Raw genomic sequence first — 12,854 nt, 5'->3', positions numbered from 1 at the left:
AAGTAACTGGCCATATTGTCTCAAATGTATAAGTGGCCACTGAAGTAGAAAAAAAAAAGTTAAAAGTTAGAGTTAAAAGTTTTCAAATTGTGTTTAAAAATAATTAAGTTTTAAATATCTGTGGAACCCGTGCAGTACCTTCACCAACTATTGTTTGACTTGACATCCCTAAGTTTTAAGAGAAAACATAGTGATTCTTGTTTGTGTTGATCGAGCAGTCCTTCCAGTAAGTGATTTACCGTAACATTCAAGTGATATTTTCTGTGATATGTAGGATGTGTCTTCACAGTATTTACCAGGTCTATCACCACATCCTTGTTGAAAGTGTTTCTCCATTCTGCAGCAACCTTACAAACATACATCACAGCCTCTGGGTCATCAGCGTTGACATGGAAGATGGGCTGCATTGACTACGCGAGCCACATCCGTTGGGTAGTGAGAGGAACGTGCCATTCGGGGATCTGTGGTGAATCCAATCTGGCAACATCAGATAAGACTCATCAATCTACAACATACTAAAAGGTCAAAAGGTTAAGGTTTTATGTAAGTCGATTCTAAATAGGAAAGTTGATGTTAACCTGATTATTGACCACAACATGGATGTGCCATAAGTGGTATATGAAGGCAGTTCACTGAGAATGAAGGTTTCGTAGACGACTCCCCTGACCCGCAAAAGCAGCGTCACCATGCATTAAAATAGACATCACCTGTAAAGAAAGGAATTGATGGTTTAAAAAAACATTCCAAACAAATGAGCCACTATACAGCAGAAAATTTGTGGTTATATTTTACAGTGACTCATCCTAAAAAGATCAATCTGAAGATAAATGTAGTACCCTCCTTCCTTCAGTGTCTCCTCTGTAAAACTGCTCTGCCTTGGTCTTGCCCTGAACGACAGGATCTACGGCCTCTAGGTGAGAGGGGTTTGCCATCAGAGACAATGTGATATTCTTATCTGTTTCCCTGTTTATCCGTTCATGGTACATCCCCAAGTGATATTTCACATCTCCTGAACCCTGAAGAAAATTGAAGTGTGAAAATGTTACATTAGAAATGCAATAAGAGAACGAGAATGAAATGAAAATCATCTTTCATCAGGTGAAATTGCATTACCTCATCTGCAGCCTCAAGTTTGGGATCGAACTGACAGAATATCTGATCCAGGTCTTTGCGAACTACATTGGCCAGGACGTTCAGTCGGCCTCTGTGTGAATCAGACATTGTGTTATTATTGCCAGGGTGGATTCATAAGAGCAGAGTGAGATTGAATGGAGCAGGTTTTGGACGGTACCTGTGAGGCATTCCCATAATTACACTCTCTATACCGGCTTCACTGGACTTGTCAATGATCATCTTCAGGGCAGGGATGAGAACCTCACAGCCTTCCAAACCAAAGCGTTTCTCTGAAAGACCATTTCCGAGCAAGAAATCTTCAAACCTAGAACAATGAACCAAGTTCATCGTAAAATACTTTTAGTGTCAGCTTTACTTTACTAAATTAAAAGGGAAGAAATAAAATGCAGTTTGGTTCCAATATAAAAATGGGTTTAAGCATGGAGAAAATAATACTCTAATAAGAAGCAAGAAAAATAACACAAATGCTGTACTTATTTTTAAAGATATGCACCGTGTTGAGCGAACCAGCCTGGCCAGCAAAGTCCTCTTCTCTCTGTCAGAAAACGTCATGATTCCTGGAGTTTCAAACTTCTGTCTGATCCACTGGCACTGCCTCCATATTGTTGATGAACATGAACTCCACTCCAGTATGACCACAGTATGATGTCTGGAACATTCCACGCAAATTCTCTTTACTCTTTCATTCATTAATGCATTCATTTTAGAAGGATAATTAAATATCGGCATAATATAAGCTTGCCATATTTGCCCAAATTACATCCTTTCAGAAAAGCTAGTCAATGCCGTATCTGAATCAATACAAGCACAAAACCAGCTAATGAGGAATGAGGAAAGAGTGTTTCTACTCAAATACTGGGTGATATCAGAGTAATCCGGCAGCTACCCACCTCAAGTCTGTGTATGATTTCTCTCAGTGGGAGTGTGCTTTCATTTCCCCGATAAATGTGGTTAGTGGCAACTGGAATGATTTATCCAGATCAGATTCTTCCAAGCCGTAGGACCCTAAAGATTAAAGAGGAGAAGCATATTAAAGCAAAAAAGCAACATAAAAATACTGTAATGAATGTTAATAAGATCCCTGCAATGGTTCTTTTTAAACCAAATATTATGCATTACAGTGATGTAAAGATGTATTGATTATGGTTCCAAAAAATCTGTCAAACATTTAATATTAATGAACGCAGTATATTATAAAGTACTATTATTCATTTACACACACAAAAAAAACTTTTTCTGAATTATACATAAAGTAATGGTTTCCAGTTTGTTTGTTTTTAAACAGCCATAACTGAGGAATGACGCACAGTCTCAAAAATGGATAGGAATGATTTATTGAATGAATCTGATTCAAACAGCGGCCTTACAACACTCACTAAAAAGAAGCATTCACAAATCAGACATCACAGCTTGTGCTGTGTTAGATGATGCTTCCAGGAAACGCTGCCACAAGCGAAAGTGTCCTTTTTGACAGAATGGGAGTTATTGATTTACAATGAAGAGTAGTATGGGAGCTGGTGGAATTCAGATTATGTTCGTATATGTATAGTTTGGATGCGATCTGTGCTCCGGATGCGTTGAAATATTAGAATTTTTGCATATTTAGGACTATAAGATCAGTGATTAAAACAAAGTGAGTCATTGTTTTCAGACAAACTGGAGATTATTTGTTTTGTGCAGATGTAGTCAGACTTTTATTAGTCATTAATTTTACCATGGTGAATAAGCAGAGGGTAACAGCTGCATCACAACCAATTTTAAAAAGAAGATATCCAAAGAAACCGCACAGCGACAGACACTACATTTTCTAGATTTTGAAATTAATGTAGCACATTTTTATATTTTGCCACATTTTCAACCATTTAGTCACAGCCTAGAGCCCCGATATGTAAATCCTAAATAACATGATTACCAATTTCATGGTTAGTTACACCCCAAACGGTGAAAGAAAACCAGGCAATCATAGTAGGTTGTAAATGCTTCCTGTAGATAACACTGGGGTCTATCAGTAAGACTGTGTCTCCTCAAGAGAGGAGCACACACAAGAGGAGACAGGTGCAAATTGAATTAAAGCCACAGTACAGATAAAGAGGAAAGATACATCATACCTAAATTAAGAGCCTCTGGTCCACTACAAGCCCTCATTAGCTGCACAGGGGCTATAGGAAAATCTCTGATAAAACCTGACCTGACCGACACAATGAGAGTGTACTGAGGTAAAAAGAGGCATGTTTTGAGAGGTCTTCTCATCAGCTATTACTCTCTCTTTTTCGATCTGTTGTGAATACATGTCCTACATCCTTCTACTCTGGCGACACTAAAGGCAATAGGACCCGACAGGAGCAAAGAGGAAGATTTATGGGCCTTTATCTCAGATAACATTAACCTGTGCTTGCGATTGAGTCTGGGGCATAGCTCTCCCTTCCAGCCCCTGTCGCTGTCTGAGACTGGGGAATCTGTAATGGCCGAATGAGGAATGGTTTGCTGACCACATACCGCCAAAAAGCGGACACATACGCACTCTCTCTCCCCTTTTCCATTAATCGAGCACTATGAGTCACCAAATTACCAAAACGCAAGCAGCAGTGTTACTAAACTTCATTACAATAATCTTGATCCTTATATAATATGAAGTGCTATCAGCTCTGATTATGAGATTGGGAAAGCAACTTCCAATGATCTTCGGAAGCCCTGAGCTAAAATGAAAAGACTGATCTAAAAGATTAAACAGAGGAACATCTTAGAAATAGCACGCCATTGGGTTTTATGTGCAGAGAATCCATATATTCTATACACTCAGCATATTTAATCGTTAATGTTTTGCATTTTAATGATATAGGGGTCACAATTTGTCATTTGATAAATGGTCTAATAACTGGAAGTCCTCACTTTGCAATGAAAGTGTTTTTTTCCAGTCGGGTCCAACAATCTAATTTTCCTTTCATAATTAAAAAGGAGATGTATGCAGCGGAAGGGTGCAGCTTTGTTGCTACAGTGACGTATAAACACAGTGGCTGGGGTAGACAAAGTCAGCCACCAATTACATTAGACACAGCTCCGGTAGCTTGAGCTGCCTTGTAAAGCAAGATAGAACTATAGCGCTGATGGTAGACAAAATAAACCGCAAAGACAAGGATTTAAAATAAAAGTTAAAAGACAAATATTGTTGTATATTTTTGGAGGCCTGAAATATGTTGGTCAATGACATAAGAGTGTCTATGATAAAAAAAAAAAGAATAATAATGATAATAATAATAATAGTCGATTTTAAACATTCTTAGAAATATATTGTTTGTATTAATATTGGTTTCATATGATGAAAATATCTAAATTTTATGATATATATATATATATATATATATATATATATATATATATATATATATATATATATATATATATATATATACTTTTACAACCTGAACTAACCTTTCCTTGGCATAAAAAATATAAAATTCTAAGACATTTTAAGAAATGATCTGGACACATTGTCTCATGTAGTTTTTTTTTTTCAGAGCATTTTTTTTTTTTTTTTACATTTTATACAAATATGCATAATTGATTTATTTTGTTGTTAATTAATAATAAATATATAAATATAGACAGGTCTTACTTTTTTTACATACATTGTGATACAGAAATGCTTATCTTAGCAGATGACAATGTCAACATATGTGTGATTTGCATTATAATGACTAGACAAATATGTCACTGTCATGTCATTAAATCTGTAAGATGCAATGTATTTAGCAATAAGAAGTTCCTTTCAAAGAGAAGTGTATTACTCAGCAGGTGAGGTATTGAATGGTGCTGAGGGGGAGGCTAACAAAGAATAATAACAAAAGCACTCTTTAGGATGAGCCCCAAGCAAGGAACTAAGTCAGCATTTACTGGATGTTTTCATAACAAAGATCCTTCTTAAAGTAGGACACTGAAAATAATTGAGTGTTTATTAGAGTCATCTTAAATATGCTAAATAGGTATCTCACCAAGCTTGTCAATTGACGTGATTAAATCTGAGGGAACGAAGGAATCCAGATCGGCAGTGAGGATGCCAAGAGGGTCCAGCCTGGCCACATGGTGACCACGTACCTAAAGTGAGCAAAATGCATATGATTGAATGTGACTCGCCATCTCCATAACCACAGAAAAACAAGAACCAGAAGCAAGACTGAGCCAGGAAGTGCATTCTGTCAAACTAGGGGATATCTGACCCACACAAATATGAACCAGCGTGACACATGACTAACAAATCTCACAAGGATTCACAACAAGTTGAATATACAATCCCATCAGGCTGGCAACAGGAGATGGAAAGAAAATGCTGGCTTTGCCAAAAGACGAAATTTAATGAATCCCTATGATACTTCATTTAATTAATTAGAGGAAGCAGGGAAAATGTTACCACCTGTTTTGATTCAAGCAATCTCTTTGATATTTTCATTTTCAAAAGGGAAAAAAAGCTAGCCTAATTAGGTTAGACTTAATCACGTGATTTGCATAACTACACAGGGACACTATAAAATGTACGGCTGTACAGCCCCGTCTTTGATTTGTTGCGGCACAGTTCCAGTGTTGGAGAATATGATTTGATAATTTGATCAAAATAATTTATTGTGTATCAGATTCTCTCAACTGAAAAAAATAAATAAATGAATAAAAAAACTACTGAGAAATTCTAAATTTCTGTCTCTAATCTTCAGTTTAAAGGCCTAACATTACCAATACATGGAAATGTTCTGTTCAAAATAAGCACACACTGCTGGAAAAATAAAAATGTTATACCTTCAATATTGTTCCTCTGTGCTGTTATTGTTATAGCTGTGGTGTAGACTTTGCTATTGTTATACTTTTATTATTTTTTTAAACTTAGTTATGGTTATCATTCAATTTATCATTGGTGGTTAAATGGAATAGTTCACCCAAAAGTAAAATATTAACTGGAAATTAGCCTTCAGGCCATCCAAGATGTAGACATGCTAATTTCTTTATCAGAACAGATTTGGATAAATTTAGCATTACACCAGATTAATGGGTGCCATCCAGTGCTTTAAATGGGTCGGTACGCACCAGTACTCAGTACCGCCACTTCCATATATAGCTCTTGAGCATACCGCCACCTCTCTGTGCACCCAGAATCTGCTTTTAGCGTCCCGGTACGCTCATTTGGACATCTGTTTTAACCCTTGTGGATTGTTCAAATTCACTACCCTTTCGAGTTGTTCGGGATGAAAACATCCACTCAATTAAACTGCTGAAAAAATTTATCAGATTCATTTTTTTTTTTTCATTTATTATGCATAAATCTGTTAATCAACCTCAGTCCTGATCAAAACTACCAAATGTTTTTTAAAAAAATCCAAGATTTTAACTCTTTAATTGCCAAGTTCATAAATGATGTCACTGATTTGGGGGGAAAAACACACAAAATTACTTATTTTCAATATAAAAGTAATTGTGGCTGGATTTTTTTTTTACTTTTTATAACAGTCTTGGGCATGTCAAAGATTAGTAGCAACATTGGCTTTGAAGCATTGTTAGTTTTTGTGCAGCATTAGATTACATTTTTTTCTCCCTAATTTGTTGTTGGTGGCTGTTTTTGCCCATTCAACTTCCATTATAATTAATTTTTTTGATTGCAAAGCCATGACACCATGTAATCATGCATTCTTGATTGTTTGTGGTTTTCCCTTTCGGGAAGAGGTAAAATGTGTTAATTTTACAGTTGATCACTAGGTGGGACCATTAACCCTTTAGATAGGCCTGTGCAAAAAAAAAAAAAAGGCTTAGTTTCTGGCTTGTATATGGAGTTATATGGAGTATAACAGCAAATTATAGTGTTTGTGTGTGTGTGAGATTCTTGATTGTTGGTGGTTTTCCCTGTTGGGAAGAGGTAACATTTGTTATTTTTACAGTTGATCACTAGGTGGGACCATTACCCATTTAGATAGGCCTGTGCAAAAAAAACTTAGTTTCTGACTTGTATATGAAGCTATATGGAGTATAACAGCATATTATATTGAGTGTGTATGTGTGTGTGTGTGAGAAAGAGAGAGAGAGAGTGTGTGAGAGAGACCTTTGCGCACTTACCTTAATGTATTTCAGAAAATCACAATATACACCTCAGCTCTTAGAACTACATGGAGTAAACAAAAGTGTATTTATGCACCTGCTGCCTTTTAATGGTGGTGAAAGTATTCGATTGTTAAGTGACGACGTAAGAAGCGCTGTTTCCGGGTCCAGGCCTCAACTCGCTTCACTTGAGAATATGACCTCAGCAGCCGTTTATGAGCACTGTTTATTCATATTGATAATTTAAGTTAAACGCTTTCAAACTACAGTCTCCGTGCTCCCAGCATCCCAAACACAAATAATTTTTATATATTTTTTTTATATTAATATTTTCATTTTCTGGCTATCTGGTACTTCGGTAGCTTATTTGAAGTTGGTATTGCATTTTGGTTCATAATACATTATGTTCAAAAATTTGATGCAAAGTAGATTTTTTTACAGGATTTTAAGGTTTTAAACTGGCTTTACCATCAAGAAAAGAGGAGGATTTCACATATAGGCCATCTGTACTTTTCACCATCAAAAGGCAGCAGCTGAATAAACACACTTCTTTTTTTATTGTTTACTCCATGTAGTTCTGAGAGCATGAGGTGCATATTTTGATTTTCTTCAGATACTGTACATCAAGGTAAGTGCACAAAGGTCTCTCTCACACCCGCTCTTTCTCTCTCTCTCTATCACACACACACACACACACACACACACACACACACACACACACACACACACACACACTATAATTTGCTATTATACTCCATATAACTCCATACAAGCCAGAAGCTAAGCCTTTTTTTGCACAGGCCTATCTAAAGGGTTAATGGTCCCACCTAGTGATCAACTGTAAAAAAAACAAAACAAATGTTACCTCTTCCCAACAGGCAAAACCACCAACAATCAAGAATCTCACACACACACAAACAATATAATTTGCTATTATACTCCATATAACTCCATATACAAGCCAGAAACCAAGCCTTTTTTTTTTTGCACAGGCCTATTTAAAGGGTTAATGGTCCCACCTAGTGATCAACTGTAAAAATATATGTTTTACCTCTTCCCAAAAGGGAAAACCACAAACAATCAAGAATCCATGATTATATGGTGTCATGGCTTTGCAATCAAAAAATGTCGTTATAATGGAAGTCAATGGGGCAAAAACAGCCACCAACAACAAATTAGGGAGAAAAATTTAAATCTAATGCTGCACAAAAACTAACAATGCATCAAAGCCAATCTTGTTACTAATCTTGGTCCCACTTTATATTAGGTATATTATATTATTATATATTTTATTATATTAGGTAAATACAGTGAACAACACTTAATATGCTCTCCTGGCTTCAGACTCTGAGTACTAAAAGAACACGGTCAGAATCAGATGGCTCTATGGTTCTGTTATGTTTTAGAATTTATTTTATGTAGGCTACATTTTTTCAAAAATTCAATACCCTTTTGCACATTTTATTTATGTTCAGTAGCTCTTTTTAAGGGTATTTTTTCAAAATCCTTTTGCACATTTTATTTATGTTCAGTAGCTCTTTCTATCTCAAACAAATCCGCAAACTAATACAATTATTTATTATATTTTATAAGGTCGTCTGTTGACTGCTGTATATAAAACCCCTTCAATATAGTTGTTGTTACCTCAGGGGATGAGGGGAGTCATCAACAAAAATAAAAATAAAATAAAATAGGCTATAATAGAGTACCGGCACCTCTTTTTGGCCACTTAAAGCACTGGTGCCATCAAAATAAGAGTTCAAACAGCTGATGGAAACATCACAATAATCCAGTTCATCAAATAACACCTTGTGAAGTGGAAAGCTGCATGTTGAAAAACAAGTGATGTAATAGGAAACTTCTCCAAAATCTGTTCAGATGGGGCAAAAAACGATATCACTATATCTTGGATGGGCTGAGGGTGAGTACAATTTCAGCAAATGTTAATTCTTGAGAGAACTAGACCTAGACCTAGAGCTCCTCACTTTACCTGATAGGCTCTGATAAGAGTGTGGACTGCCAAATGATCCTCCACCACCTTCTCTGACATGGCAGGGGTCTGGGACATGGTTCGTCCCTGGAGCAGCGTGGACAGACGCTTCTCTCCAGTCTCCTCTGAACCGCTGGCTTGGGCGTTACGAAAATATGCATCCCAAGACTGTTGCAAATATAGCAAAGCACATTTCAAAAGGTAAAATTTTCTTATTAATTCAAAACTAAATGTTTCAGTGTCTTCTGACATTGAAAACACCATTTACTCTCACTCTCACTAATATAATTTCAATTCCATGTGTCAAAAGGAGAAATTTAGCCAAATGTCCAAGCTGTTTATTTTCTCTAGTCCCCGTCCACTTTTACTGTACAGAGGAGCTAACACTTTCTGCTAAATAATTCATCCTGTCTTCCAAGCAAGAAAAATGACATTAGGATGATTGAATTATCACCAAAGCCATGGGTCTGAGTCTCAGGCAAAGCATGAACTGATCAAATGTTTACCCTGAAAGCAATGTAAGTTGTTTTGGATAAAAAAAAAAGTGTATGCCAAATGCATACTGTCAAAGAAGAGTTCAAATTTTGAAAGTGCCTCAACTTATTCTATTTCTATTCTTATTCTACTAAAAAAAAATACATTTTATAAAAATAATATAAAAAATTACTAAAACAAAATTACTAAAACTTTCAAATTAAAATGAAAACATCAAAGAAAGAAAAATTAAATAAATAATAAATAATAAATAATAATAAATTAAATAATAATAAAATAATATGAAAATGACTTAAACAAAACAAAATTACTACAACTTTAACTACAAAGAAAATGAAAGCATCAAAGAAAGAATTAATTAAAATAAAATGTAATTCAAAATATTAACAAAATATAATAGCATATCAATGTTACTACCATAACACTTTGTAACACTTATGTAAAGTGAGTGTAAAGTGAGTAAAAGATGTTTATAGATTGGAATTTTAGCATTTTAGCATTGCATTGCACTTATCAGCAAGCACACTAGGTTTCTGAACCATGATGGAGTTGGAGTGTCTTTAGTAGATGTTCACTGCACCTCATGGACATTTTTGTGATCCTCCAGCCAAGCGTAGTACATCTCCACGACATAGCTGGAGCTGCAGGCCGCCAATGAGGGCTCAGCAGCTCTGCTCGAACAGTTACGAAGTGGGTCACAAACTCGCCTCCTTGACCCCACTTGCCCCCTCATCCATTGGCTACTGTTTCTTAGGGCACCAGCTAAGGACCTCAGCTGACTCATGTCTGAAAAACTTCATAAATAGGAAACACAAAGGTATTATATACATAGACTATATATATATATATATATATATATATATATATATATATATATATATATATATATATATATATATATATATATATATATATATATATAGGCTATAGATAGAGCATCATTTTTATGCGTGATATGGTTACAGTAATCCATTTATACTATATATATATATATATATATATATATATATGGATTACTATAACCAGATCTCGCATAAAAATGATGCTCTATCTATAGCCTAGCTTCGAGTACCGGCAATTGACCTTCATGTCCACCTATTCAATGACGAATTGATTTGAACAACGTAAATGCCCGTTTCCACAATCACTACCAATACATTCGTCTAATGTAAATATATAAGAAGACACTTGGAAAGATGGATCAATTTGCCGATTGGTTACAGCTTTTACGCATAGGTTATATGTTTCTATTCGCGCGACACACGTAACGGCGTCCACGTAGCTCTTCCTCTACGTCATAACAAATATATTTCACCTTGGCTGCGTGCAGATGAAGATGGTCCGCTTGAGTTCAAATGCGTTCTGTCGTTTGATTCAGGCTGGAGTTTGTTTTCTCTGTCCTATAATCTCTCCAATGTCAATCCGTCCCATAATCCGCACGCACGCGCTGCATGCGGTACTGCAGTCGGTCAGTTTGCTCTGAACTGCAGCATCACACATAACACCTGGTTTAGAGTATCATTTCTTTGACTTGATTTTTTTAAATAGGTTTGCTTTTATATAGCATTTTTACATTGCTACACCACTTTGCACTTATGAGCAAACATTCAGTTCACTACAATTGCTTTAATGGGCACAATTAATAATGCACGAGTATGCACCTGATCTGTGGTGCCTATATGGAAAGGATCAGATACTACTTGCATTATGCATATCAGAGTTAGGTACCAATCAGAACTAATAAAAAGTGAGAGTGCCTTAGAAATCACAAATTTTGAATTGCAGAAGTAGTTGAGATGAAATTGCATAACCCTGAACTTAATATGAGTAAATGGGAAAATGAATTCAATTCAATTCAAGTTAATTTGTATAGCGCTTTTTACAATACAAATCGTTACAAAGCAACTTTACAGAAAATTATGTTTCTACAATATTTAGTAGTAGCTAGTAGTTTGTGCACGTTTGACAGGATTTTAGAAAAAAAATAAAATAAAATAAAATAATAATACAAGACGTACTCAGCTAGACGATGAACTATCAATATTATTAATTAATAGTTATTATATGATGCAGTCACACATATAGCAATAATTGTTAGCATCATCTGGGGTCCTCTGAGGGTCAGCATCATCTCTTCTCAGGTGTTCTGGATCCAGACTGGAGCTTGTGTAAATCCTAGTTACCACGAATGAATGAACAAAGTGGCATAATTATTAAACAAAAATATTCAAATGATTACAAAACAGATCAAATGATTACAATTCATTATATATTATGCAATTATATCATATTTATTTTAAAAGAACTATAAACCAAAACCATCAACCATCATTATTACAGAGCTGGGTGACTCATCAAATTCATGCTGAAAATGGACACTGAAATTAATGCTTGGCTTTTCCACTTCCTATCATGCTTTTAATGCACTTTCCTTTTAATAAAAGGTTAAACGCTAATTAACAGACAAGCATAAACACCGGCAACCACAGCGTTTAAAATTCAATGCAATATTTATAAAAATGACTTCAAATTAAGTTGTGCCAGGGCTTAATGAGAACATTGATATTTTCAGTAACCTCTGATTCTTAATCACGTTATTAGACAATTACGCTTTCCTAGTTTTCTGAGGGATTGTGCAGAATACACTTGACCATGTGGTTTCAGTCATCTAGATTGATGGTCTTTATGTTGGCGGATTTTACAGTCTGAGCTAATTGCCTTCCCTCCCCCTCAGTACCTCAAAACTAGTTTCATCACTCTTAGTTGCCAACAACCAGAAAAATAAAGCATTGTCATTAATCATTACTGGGCTGCTATCATGGTCGTTTCAAAAGTAAAACAGGCATGATTAAAATGCAGCATTAAGAAAATGCCAAATGCATGATTTTCAGGATCAAAGTGTTATGTGTGACCTTTTTATGTGTGGAAAAATATACTATCAATTCTGACTCTTCAACAGAGATATTAAAATTAGTGATAGTCTGCACATTTGTACTATATGGAGCAGCATTCATGCTATAAGCACAAGAAGTGCTGCATAACAGCCGAATATTATAAGATGACATATGTGCCACAGGTTCATATTGTGGTTCTGTTATACATGTCGTTATAATAAAACATCTACATTTGTCCCTCTCTGTTCTTGATCAGTTTCATAATCGAA

General features: G+C 35.5%; 1 pseudogene; it reads right to left on the bottom strand.

The window, feature by feature from the left end:
• Positions 1-296: 296 nt before the first annotated feature.
• Positions 297-11,261, bottom strand: LOC113074918 (2-oxoglutarate dehydrogenase-like, mitochondrial; annotated as a pseudogene).
• Positions 11,262-12,854: the final 1,593 nt, after the last annotated feature.

The sequence above is a fragment of the Carassius auratus genome, unplaced genomic scaffold (assembly GCF_003368295.1).
Source record: "Carassius auratus strain Wakin unplaced genomic scaffold, ASM336829v1 scaf_tig00015658, whole genome shotgun sequence".
NCBI lineage: Eukaryota > Metazoa > Chordata > Actinopteri > Cypriniformes > Cyprinidae > Carassius > Carassius auratus.
The sequence above is the reverse complement of the archived record's forward strand: the minus strand, read 5'-3'. Positions and strand labels throughout refer to the sequence as shown.